Source organism: Bos indicus x Bos taurus, chromosome 4, assembly GCF_003369695.1.
Source record: "Bos indicus x Bos taurus breed Angus x Brahman F1 hybrid chromosome 4, Bos_hybrid_MaternalHap_v2.0, whole genome shotgun sequence".
Classification (NCBI taxonomy): domain Eukaryota; kingdom Metazoa; phylum Chordata; class Mammalia; order Artiodactyla; family Bovidae; genus Bos; species Bos indicus x Bos taurus.
The window spans coordinates 24,915,485-24,928,119 of record NC_040079.1 but is presented as its reverse complement, the minus strand read 5'-3'; the positions used below and the strand labels follow the sequence as shown (position 1 = coordinate 24,928,119).

Genomic DNA, 12,635 nt, shown 5'->3' with positions numbered 1-12,635 from the left:
TAATGCTCTTGGCCAGTGGCCTTGGACAAACAGCCTCTGGTGCAATTAAACAATCAATAGGAAAAATAGCTTCTTTCCCTTTGCCACCCGCCTTTCCCAAGCAGCTTCAACCAGGGTAGTTTATGCTGTTTAAAGGAGAAAGAAAACTACGCCTTGTGGTTTCCCTCCCCCTTACCCTCTGTCAGCCTCAGTCCTGCCACACAAACTGCCCACCCCAGCTTCAGACTATGATTTACATTCGATGAGGGGACTGTCTTAAAGCCTGAAGAATTTTCACCTCTGCTGCCCTTTACTGGGAGGGGATTCAGAAACGTAGAACTAAAAGCAGTGAACATGGGGACATGGGGACAGGCTGGGCATGTAGGAAAATTGCTCCTTTTACCTGAGTGCAGTTCTCAGGACAACTTAACATAAACACACATATATATTATATATATACATATATATGTATATATATATTATTCTTGTCCATTTTGCTCCTGGAAATCAAAGCACTTTCTGCAACATCATTTTTTTTTTTTTTTTCAATGTCAGTCATACATTAGCAGTAAGGGGTTGGCGGGATTAACTGAAAGGCTAATGACTGTCTCAGAAGCACATGCTGTTGCTAGGGAACTCAAGCTCGTCCTGCTTTCTAATCACTCGTATGTTATGTGGAAATCAAACTTCTCAGGGTGCTATTAAAATGAATGGCATTTGGTTAAAGGAGTTCTCGCTTGTGTTGGAGCATCCTGAATTATTATCGACTCCCTCACACCCACATATCTTGTTTTCCTAATTTGATTTCTGTATGTGCGTCACCACCAGGGACACGCAGCCTAGACCAGTCAGGTTCACTTCCTGTTTCTCAGAACTGGTTTATATTTGTCTCGTAGCTTTAGCTGGTAAAATATTATCAAACTGATACTCTTGGAAAGAAATCTGTGCTTGCTGTGAAAACCAATTATCCCAATTAAATTCTAATTCCCATAGAAAATGTCATAATTTGAGGAATAAGGTATACTGCCAGTTGCCATTTGAGAAAACCATTCTTGAAATGTAAAGCCTAGAAAAACCCATCATCTTTATTTCTTTTACCCAGAATCTTCATTCCTCAGCATTAGAACTAAAACAAACTCAATTTGAGGGCAGATTTAAGTATGATATTTCTAAAATAAAGCTCAAAAAAAAAAAAAATACACACTGAAGCTGGGGAAATCATTTAGACTAAATAAGGCATAGAACTGAATAGAATCCAGGCCCCAGAAGTACAAATAAGCTTGGGTTAGCGTTGGGGCACTCAGAGAACATAGTGTGATTACAAGGCTACAGTACAAATAGAAGCCCATCTCTCTGTACTAATTGTCTCTTTTGCCAATTCTCCTATGTCCCTGGATAAGACAGCCTTGCTTAGTTTTCAGTTCCTTCCTCTTTATAACAAGGATACCAAAAAAGGCAATATCATAAAGAAATGTATCTATGTAAATAGGTAGGTTCTGATGAAGATAATTTGTTTGGATGGAAGAGAATAGGGTATCTATGGCACTGAGGAGAGACCAGCCAGCTGAAAGTTAGGAAATTTTAATAGGCTGGATGACCTTGGTTGAGCTAGTACAAGTCTTCTCCTGTCTGTTTCCTCTTGGAAGCTAAACAGAAATGCTGGGCTATAGAATCTTTAAGATTCTATTTACAAAATTCTGTGTTGTACTGAACTCACTGCATAAAAATTTCAATTTTAGCTGAATTTTGCAATGTTAAATTTTGGCGCTGAAATTTTAATACCTATCCATAGAAACCTTGGAGGAAATTATAATGGGAAAGAGTATGCTGTTGACACATCACTTTATAGTGTCAGTTGCCAGACAAATAAAATTTACCTGACTCCCAAAGTACTTAACTCTGCTTACTTTCAGGTGTTGTAGGAGGAATAGGAGGAAAGGTAGAAAGGATGTAAAAGTGTATCAAAAGATCCTTCATTCAATTTAGATTCATTTAACCCAAAGTACTTTGATGAGCAAAATGATGGAATGATGAATAAAGGCTATTAAAGAATTACATGATTAACTCAACTCTCATGGAGTTAGTTATTTGCCTGTATTTTAATTAATTACAGGCAAAAATATACCTAGATTTAAAAAATTTCCAGGCTCAAGATGTTAAGAAGTAGCATGAAGAAATGTGAGATTTGTACCAGACAGAGAAGATCTGACTTTGAAACCCAACTCTTCCACTTTCTTTATTCATTATTGAGTGCCTGCTATGTGTCAAGTACCGTGCTAGGCAGTGGGAATACAAAGATAAATAACACAGTCTCCTCTGAAGGATCTTGTAGTTTAATGAGGAGACAGATAAGTGCAAAATTGATCATACAATACTAAGATGTTAGCAACACGGGAGCTCATTGGAAAGGTATACATTTAACCTTCACCTTGCATAGTCACGGTCCCTAACCATAGAAAATGAATTTAGAGAGGAGATCTGAAGCATAAGTAGAATAATCCAGACAAGTGGGCAAATCAAAGAGAAATGTAGACCAAGCAAAGAAAGTATTATGTGTAAAGTCCTGAGGGTAAGAAGGTGTGCCCATAGAGTTGAAGGTGAAGGACAGAGCCCAGCAAGTAATAGATTCTGTCTTGTATGAATGCATAGCAGAACCCAGAAAGATCAACAAGGTCTTGTATTATGAAAAGTCTTATATATCCTCCTAATAAATTTCAACTTACCCTAAAGCCACTGGAGAACTACTGATGAGTTTTAAGGAGCATAGTGAGGCACTCAAATGTCCATTTTATAAAGTTCAGTCCAGTTTGGAGAATTTATTAGTGTGAGCAACACAATAAGCAGGGAGACTAGCTCGGAGGCTGTTTCAGCATTATGGGGATGGAAATGATGGACACCTAAGCTAAAGCAACAAGAATAGAAATGGAGAGAGGAGAAGGATTCAAGAAAAACAGGGTATAGAACAAGCTGAATTTTATTATTGATTATGTCTGCAGGATTCAGGAACCGGAGAAGAAATACAGCTCAGATAAATGGAAAGATGGTGGTACCATTTGCCAAGATGAAGAGATATAGGTTGAGGAGGGAATTTAGTTTTAATTTGAAGCATGGTGTTTGAAGTATCCATAGGATATCAAAATGAAGCTTTCTATTACTTGAGTTGAGAGCTCAGGAGAGAGAGATGTGCTGGAATCGTCAGAATGAGTAACAGTCCCTGGAAGTAGATGACATCTTCAAGATAAAAGGTATAGAGTAAGAAGAGAGAAGGACCTCTTCTGAAACCTTATGGGAATGCAAACATTGAAAAAAATGAGGAAATAAATACACAAAAAAGAACATCCAGAGAGGTAGAAGGACCAGGAACAAGTAGTTTTGGAGAAGTCAAGAGAAATTGGCAATAGTTTGAAATGCTAAACGGAGGTCAAGAAAAATAGACAGAGATTCCTTGGTTTTAACAACAAGGTCAGTGTTATGTTCAGAAAGAAGGAGTTTATTAGGAAAAGGAGATAGTAACCAGATTGCAGTGGACTGAGGAGTGGATATGAGTAGAGGAGGTAGATAGAAAAAGTTCTTTTGGATAAGAAGAACTAAAGACTAAGTAGGAAGGAAAATGAAAATATCAGGAAGAGAAAATCATGATCTGTGAGGTTAAGGATGCATAGGGAAAGAAGGAAATAATATAGTAATATGAAATTCTGGATACTTTTGGGCTTCTTCAAATTGAATGACATCAGTTTATTCAGTTCAGTCATTCAGTTGTGTCTGACTCCTTGCTACCCCAAGCAGCACGCGAGGCCTCCCTGTCCATCACCAACTCCCGGAGTTTACCCATACCCATGTCCATCGAGTCAGTGATGCCATCCAACCATCTCATCCTCTGTTGTCCCCTTCTCCTCCTGCCCTCAATCTTTCCCAGCATCAGGGTCTTTTCAAATGAGTCAGCTCTTCGCATCAGGTGGCCAAAGTATTGGAGTTTCAGCTTCAACATCAGTCCTTCCAATGAATATTCAGGACTAATTTCCTTTAGGTTGGACTGGTTGGATCTCAGGTTTCTTTATAGTCCAACTCTCACATCCATACATGACCACTGGAAAAACCATAGCCGTGACTAGACGGACCTTTGTTGACAAAGTAATGTCTCTACTTTTTAATATGCTGTCTAGGTCACCATCCACCATTTGCTCAAGCCAAAAAGCACGTAGATATTCACGGTTCTTCTCCTTTTCCTCCATTCTCATGTCTCCTCCATAAAGAATTTAGGTCTACTTTAACCCTCAAAAACATTTCCAAAATCTGTCTCTTTCTCTTTCCACTGCCACCACCCTAATACAGACATCATCTTGTGGGCTCCTGTAATAGCTTCTAATTGGTTTTCCTATTTCCACTTTTGCCTCCTCTCTCCACAATGCAGCTAGAGTGGCATAAATCATAACACACAGATCGTATCACTTCTGTCTTAGAATCCTTCCTTGTCTTCTGATTACACTTGAAATAAAGTTCAGACTCCTTTGCCAGACAGAAAGCCTTCTGTGGCATCCCAGACCACCTCTCTTTGATCTCTTCTCCCACCACTCTCCTCTGACTCCAACTTCAGTGGTCTATTTTTCTATTCCTCGAATGCATTAGATTTGCTCTTGTATTTAAAGGACTTCACCTAGATATTTCCTTTTCCTGGATTTGATCATTCTAATCTTTGTTTAAATGTCACTTCCTCAAGCAGGTCCACCCTGACCACCTGGCTGAAAGTACCCTTCCTTGCCCCTTCCCACCCATCTTAGTAAAGCTTTATTATTGTGTGTTTTTATTCTTATAAATGAGAACCCTTCTAAAATGTAAACCCCATGAGGATTCCTGGCAGATGGTAGGTACTTAAAAATGTTCACCGCATGTTTATAGAAGGCAAAAGAGAAGAGCAGTTGGTTATCAGAAACTAGAGGCATCAAGGACCAGAGCCTGATGTGGTTCAGGAATGGCCAGTGATGGTGGATTACTAGACTTTTAAGGTTCCAGGTGTGGAAGGGTTATTAGCTGTGTAACCCTGGACATTCATATTCTCTGAGCTTTATTTTGGAGTTAATACTAATACATGCCTCGTAGGGCTGTTAGGAAAATTAAATGACATAGCATAGATAGAGGTATAAGCAGTCTTAAGCTATTTGCAGGTAGTCAGGACTTCTGCAAATCAATTCATAATGGGCTCCCCTATAATGGAGTTAACATTTGAAGTAACATTGATGTGTATACACTACCATGTGTAAAATAGAGAGTAGAAAGCTTCTGTATGGCACAGGGAGCTCAGCTTGGTGCTCTGTGATGACCTGGGTGGGTGTGGTGAGGGGAGGGAAGCTCAGGAGGGATGGGGTGTATACATATAGCTGATTCACATTGTTGTACAGCAGAAACTAACACGACATTGTAAAGAAATCATACTCCAATTGAAAAATAAATTTTTAAAAATTGACGATTACTTGTTATTTGGGAAAATTTGATAAAATTCTGAGTTTTAAAAATTACTAGGATTCTGAAAGAATATGGAAATTGGATAATTTAAGAAGAAATCAGAGCACTGCTACTAATCAATAAGAAAAGCATCAAAAACTCCCATGAGACTGGGTAAAAGTTATGAGAGCAGTTAAGGAAACACAAATAGGTCTTTAAAATATGCAAAAGTGCTCAGCCTTTCTAATAACAAGTAATATGCAAATTACAACTGCAATAAGAGATATTTTTTACATACTGTTGTTGTTCAGTTGCTAAGTTGTGTCCGACTCTGCAACCCATGGACTTCAGCATGCCAGGCTTCCCTATCCATCACCATCTCCCGGAGTTTGCTCAGATTCATGTCCGTTGAGTCGGTGATGCCATCTAACCATGTCATCATCTGCCACCCTATTCTCCTTTATTTTACTTACTGAGTTGACACAAATCAAAAAGTTTAATTAGCATACTTTAGTTTGCCAGGCTGGGGAGTGGGCATTATTTTACATTGTCAATAGGATGAAAATTGGTATAACCCCTGTGGAGGGTAACTTGGCAATATTTATCAAATTTCTAAATGTACAAAGCCTTTGGCCTAGCAGCTCCATTTTTCTATATTTATCCAATAGACATACTGACAAGTATTGAAGAATGACTCTTCCAGTATCTTTGCTGAAGCATTATTTATGGTAGATAAAGAATGAAAACAACCTACATGTCCATTGATAGAGAAATGGTTAAATAAATTATGGTACAGTTACACATAATGGTGGACAACTGTTAAAAATTGTGAGGCATGGCTTCCTCATCTACAGTGATAGTGTGCTCAGGAAGAGAAATGATCCAAGTCAAGAGCTATTTTAAAGAATTTGACAATTGGATGGAATTAGTGAGTTATGGAGAGGGAGGTAGTGTCATGACTGACTTGAGATTTCTTCAAAAAGGAGATGAATGAGTACGGACGTCAGTGACTGAGATGGAAAATCTTGGGACATTTGCAGAATTGCAGTATCTGTCTAAGTGGAGATGTTTACTGCAGTTTCATTATATGGATTGGAAGTTCAAGAGAGTTGCTAGAACTGGATTTATAAATTTGAGAGAAGATTGCCTAGGGAGGGTAGATAGAATCAAAAGAAAAGCAGACCCATGATTAAACTCTGATCATTTAGAGATTGAATAGAGAGAGAGAAAAAAAAAGACCTGATAATGGAGACTGAGAATCAGAAACCAGAGAACTAAAACCAGGAGACTATGGGACTAAAGCCACCAAGAGAGGAATATATTAAGGAGGATATATTAAGAATATATTAAGCATTTAACATCAACTCATGTTAAATGCTGCCCCAAAGTCCAGGAAGATCACTATAATTTGTTTTCCTCATAAACCGTAAGCTCCTTGAAAGTTGCAATTATCTGATTTATTTTTGTATCCTTAGGGCTTTCCCTGTACCTCTCAGGTATAATCAATGATCAGTATATTTTTGTTAAATTGGAGAGAAAGACAAAGATACAGAAAGAGAAATAGAGATACAAAAAACAACAACAATAGTATGTGTCTTTGTGTCTCAATAAATAAATAAAGCATATTCTCTTGAACTGTACTGTAAACCAAACTTGATCTTAGAAAGATCCCTTGGTTTTACTCCCGAGCTAACATGTTAATTGAGCTCTCACAATGCCACGTTGCTGGGGTGTTAAATGCCTCCTGAAAATATTTTGATAAATAATATGCACCCGTGTCTCGTCATTCTGAGTCATTTTTGTCTTTATTTAAGTCCTGGGTGATGACAAAAAGAGCAATTTGCTTTTCCTCACCAATGTGACTCCATCATATCACCTTGAATTGGTTGATGGAGTCTGGAGAATCCGTTTCTGTAATACACTGTAACCACTCATAAGGATGCCCAGCCCCAGTTTCCAATCAAAGAGAAAAATGACTTTGGTCAGGAAGAAACATACTACCTCTTAGAGAAACCACCAGCTTCTCAGTTTGTTATTGCTTCTGCCAAAAGGTGCTACTGCTTTCGGGAGAGAATGTAGAGGATGCCGAAGGAGGAAAGGGTTTGACTTTGTCCTGAGAATGTGGAAACCTTCTACACCGCAAAAAGAGATGTCATGACTTTTGGGTCCAGGGTCCTCCAGTTAGAAACCAAAGTAATAGATGTCACTTAAACAATATTTAAAATGTTATAACATCCTGTGTTACTTAGTGAGACCAGAGACTAGTAAATTTTTCTGTAAAGGGTAATAGTTCAGGCTTTGTGGGCCACACAGTCTCTGTCCCACCTACTCAGCTCTGCCTTTGTAGTGCTAAAGCAGCCATAGACAATAAGTAAGTGAATGACCTTGGCTGTGTTTCCAATTAAGCTTTATTTATGGAAAATGAGCTTTGAATTTCATATAAGTTTTGCATGTCATGAAGTATCATTCTTCTTTTGATGTTTTTCAGCTACTTAACAATGTGAAAACCATTTTTAGCTGACAGGCCATGCGAAAACAGGGGTGGGCTGGATTTGGCCCATGGATGTTAGTTTGGCAACCTCTGATTTCAGACAAACAAGAAGACCATGTCGTGAGAAAGATTTTCAGATTCAGAGCTCTGAAGAAAATAATCTGTTTCATGTATACCCTTTATTTTAACTTCTCAAATTTATTTGAACATATAAACACATTTGCCTACATCTGACTTAGCATGTCTCCTCAGTTCAGTGTGGATTACCAGTTGGCCCCTTCTCAGCCATGTAATGAATGAATGCATGTCAGTGTCCTGTTTCTGTAGAGCAAACTGAAGAATTCTTATCGCTTGTCTATATCAACACCCAAACCAAGAGAGGACATAGTAATTCTAATAACATTTTTAAGCTGCATTAATTCATTCAGTAACTACTTACTAATGATCATTTTTATATACTGCAGTACTGTTAGGGAGTTAGAGATAAAAGAGGATAGAAGATAAATTTAAAAATCTAGTGGCTGACAGGTGTCAGTGGTTTGAATGTATTACAGTATAAATATAGTCGTTTAAGCCTCAGATGCATAGGCAAAAATTAAGTTTAAATCTGAGCACTTTGTGTCCCAGATGTGTGACCTCAGGATGATTACATAAACCATATAAGCTTCATTTTCCTCTTTTTAAAATGAGCATCGTAATACCCACCTCCCAAGGAGGTGCTGTGGGAATTAAATAAGACATAGTATATGTAAATCAGCTAGCATGGTACCTGTACACAGTAAGTAATAAGTAAGTGAAAGTCGATCAGTCGTGTCCAACTTTTTGTGACCCCATGGACTATACAGTCCATGGAATTCTCCAAGCCAGAATACTGGAGTGGGTAGCTGTTCCCTTCTCCAGGGGATCTTCCCAACCTAGGGATTAAACCCAGGTCTCCGGCATTGCAGGTGGATTCTTTACCAGCTGAGCCACCAGGGAATTAGTTGTTGTATTGCACCAATATGAAGGTACATAATTTGTTCAAAAGAAACACACAATTAAAGGCAAAATAGAATAGCCATGTGAGTTAAGAACTTACGAATACAAATGAAAACTCAGAAACCTGAACGTTGATGGCTGGTAGAACCATCAAAATAAAAGCAGAAGTGACGTCACAGGAGCTTACAATAAGGCAGCTGGCTAGGTGTCTTGCCTTTGCCTTCCAGATGGAACAAGATGCTGGATTATCTAAGGAGCCCTGCCTATAGTTCTAGTTCTCCGAGCTCCCCAAAATTTAAATGCCAGTTCTGATCAGAGAGAAAGTATGTCAGAAAAACATCTAGTTCTGCTTTATTGACTATGCCAAAGCCTTTGACTGTGTGGATCACAATAAACTGTGGAAAATTCTGAAAGAGATGGGAATACCAGACCACCTGACCTGCCTCTTGAGAAACCTGTATGCAGGTCAGGAAGAAACAGTTAGAACTGGACATGGAACAACAGACTGGTACCAAATAGGAAAAGGAGTACGTCAAGGCTGTATATTGTCACCCTGCTTATTTAACTTATATGCGGTGTACATCATGAGAAACGCTGGGCTGGAAGAAGCACAAGCTGGAATCAAGATTGCCGGGAGAAATATCAATAACCTCAGATATGCAGATGACACCACCCTTATGGCAGAAGGTGAAGGGGAACTAAAAAGCCTCTTGATGAAAGTGAAAGAGGAGAGTGAACAAGTTGGCTTAAAGCTCAACATTCAGAAAACAAAGATCATGGCATCTGGTCCCATCACATCATGGGAAATAGATGGGGAAACAGTGGAAACTGTCAGACTTTATTTTTTGGGGCTCCAAAATTACTGCATATGGTGATTGCAGCCATGAAATTAAAAGACGCTTACTCCTCAGAAGGAAAGTTATGACCAACCTAGATAGCATATTCAAAAGCAGAGACATTCCTTTGCCAACAAAGGTTCATCTAGTCAAGGCTATGGTTCTTCCAGTGGTCGTGTATGTATGTGAGAGTTGGACTATAAAGAAAGCTGAGCGCCAAAGAATTGATGCTTTTGAACTGTAGTGTTGGAGAAGACTCTTGAGAGTCCCTTGGACTGCAAGGAGATCCAACCAGTCCATCCTAAAGGAGATCAGTCCTGGGTGTTCTTTGGAAGGACTGATGCTAAAGCTGAAACTCCAATACTTTGGCCACCTCATGTGAAGAGTTGACTCATTGGAAAAGACTCTGATGATGGTACAGATTTGGGGCAGGAGGAGAAGGGGATGACAGAGGATGAGATGGCTGGATGGCATCACCAACTTGATGGACATGAGTTTGAGTGAACTCCGGGAGTTGGTGATGGACAGGGAGGCCTGGCGTGCTGCAGTTCATGGGGTCACAAAGAGTCAGACACAATTGAGGGACTGAACTGAACTGAACTGAACTGATGTCATCAATATCAGCCCCAGCATCTTGCTTCCTTCCAGTCAGGTCAGCTGTGAGCCTTTGACATCTGTAGGCTCCTCCTATTATACCTCCCACTCCATGTTTTTTCAATTCTGTGCTTCCACCTTGACCTCCACACCTTCTGTCTCTGGTCATTTTGCCTTGCATCCAGATTCCCTTTATATTTGGGACATTCTCCTGAACCCTGGTCTTTTTGACCTTGATTCTGATGTCTTGTTTAGCTTATCACTGACCAGTCCTCATTCCAGAGGGTTGTATTGTGTTGTCCACACTCCTGCCATGGTCTCCTTAAACTGTACACGTGTGCCTTCATGCTGGACTTCATAGTATTAGTAGCTTTTTGAACTTCACCTTGGTGAGAGACATCAGGTCTTGCATAGTTCAGCTGCCCTAATCCAAGCCAGCTTCTGTATTTACAGCCCATACCCTAGAAAGAGCTCTTCACTCCCTACTGGGCTCACACTCTCTCTCCACTGGCCATGTTTTGTCAGCTAGTTCTAACATGCCTTGTGATCCTGTTATGGCAACATCAATAATGCTTTCCCAATACAAATGGCAGAATTAATAGGACAGGGCCACAATATAGGGGTAATGGAGAACTTCAACATCTACTGACAAGCTCATTCTGCTGAAAAGTGGGCATCAAATAAAGTTGGCATGACTTAAATTTAAACTAATCGCTTATTGAAGAGGTACTGTTCTAAGCTTAATTCTAACCAGCTAAGAAGAATGTGTTGGTGAAGTGGAAGTGACATACAGCTTAAAGTAAGTGACCACGGTATCCTTGAATTTGTAGTACCCGGAGAAGGCAATTCTTTGCTTGCTAACCGGATATAAAGAAGACTTGAGCAAGTTAAGAGAAAATACAGACATAAGGCTCTATCTGGCCAGAAACTAGGAAAGAGAGCTCAAGAGTAGCAAAATGACTTGAAATTTGAACTCTTATAAAGCCAGTGATTTCAATACAGAAAAGAGAGCATCTAAGTAAAAAAGATCAATGTTGCTACTCAAGGAGCGTCTGATTAGCTCTTGTTTTTAAAGGACACTCACAGAAAATAGATAGGAGTAAGGGGAAAACTCACTCTAAAGAAGGACTCAGACCTGTGAAAATAATGCTAGAGGGCTTAACATCCAGAGACAAGTAGGCTCTGAGAAAAGTACTGGAGACAATGGTTTTCTGTTTGTTTTTTGTTTATAGATATAGTAAGATAATAGCAACCCATTCTAGTAGTCTTGCTTGGAAAATCCCATTGATGGAGGAGCCTGATAGGCTACCATCCATGGGGTCACAAAGAGTCGGACATGACCGAGCGACTTCACTTTCTTTCTTTTCTATAGTAAGATAATAATAAAGAAGGAATAGTGTTACTGAATGAGACAGACTGATGTTAACAGGTGGCTAAAAGCCAGAATCATCCAGCTATAGTCTAGTTCACTAGACGCTAATATATAAGGCTTTCCCTACACATTTTTAATACCTTTAAAATCAGAACGTGTCTTCAATAGATGTATTTATTGTGGTCAAGTTTGGGCAGAAAGAAGTGAAAGTGAAAGTCACTCAGTCATGTACAACCCATGGACTGTAGCCTGCCAGCCTCCTCTGTCCATGGAATTTTCCAGGCCAGAATACTGGCGTGGGTAGCCGTTGCCTTCTCCAGAGGATCTTCCCAGCCCAGGGATTGAACCCAGGTCTCCCACATTGCAATGTTTGGGGGAGGGCTGTAAAAACAGTAATTAAGTGATGGTATATCATACAATAAGTTGAAGAACAGAAGAGCAGCCAGCAGTAGAGAAAGGACTAAGACAAGAAGAAAAACTGTGATCAAAACTTCTACAAAGGGGTAGAAAGAGACTGTTGTTGGCCCACAGATGCCAAGTCACTGTACAGTCGCTGTACAGGGTCACAGAGGCAGGGAGGATGATGTCTTTGTCAGTTGGAGCTGCTATAACCAATACCATTGACTGGATAACTTATACAAAAAAATGTTTATTTCTCTCTTCTAAAGGCTAGTAAGTCCAAGACCAAGCTCTCAGCAGATTTGGTATCTGATGCAGATGAACACCTTCTTGCTGTATCCACAGGTAGAGAGAGATCATCTCTTCTTATAAGGCCACTAATCCATTCATGGAGTCAGATGATGGCTTTCCCTGGGCAGAACATTTTGAGCTGTGCCTGGCGCACAGCACGTGGGTACTATTGTGTCTTGCCTCTTCTGAATCACTATGTGGTCGACTTAAAGCCCCAGCACGCCAAAGGTCAACTTAGTTAGCTCTAGCTGACTCC

The 12,635-nt window shown here is 39.7% G+C and overlaps 1 protein-coding gene across 2 annotated transcripts in view; it reads left to right on the top strand.

Moving 5' to 3' along the window:
* The window catches only part of MKLN1 (muskelin 1), a 380,366-nt gene that overhangs the window by 499 nt on the left and 367,232 nt on the right, over nt 1–12,635 (top strand). The gene's annotated exons all lie outside the window — the stretch shown is intronic.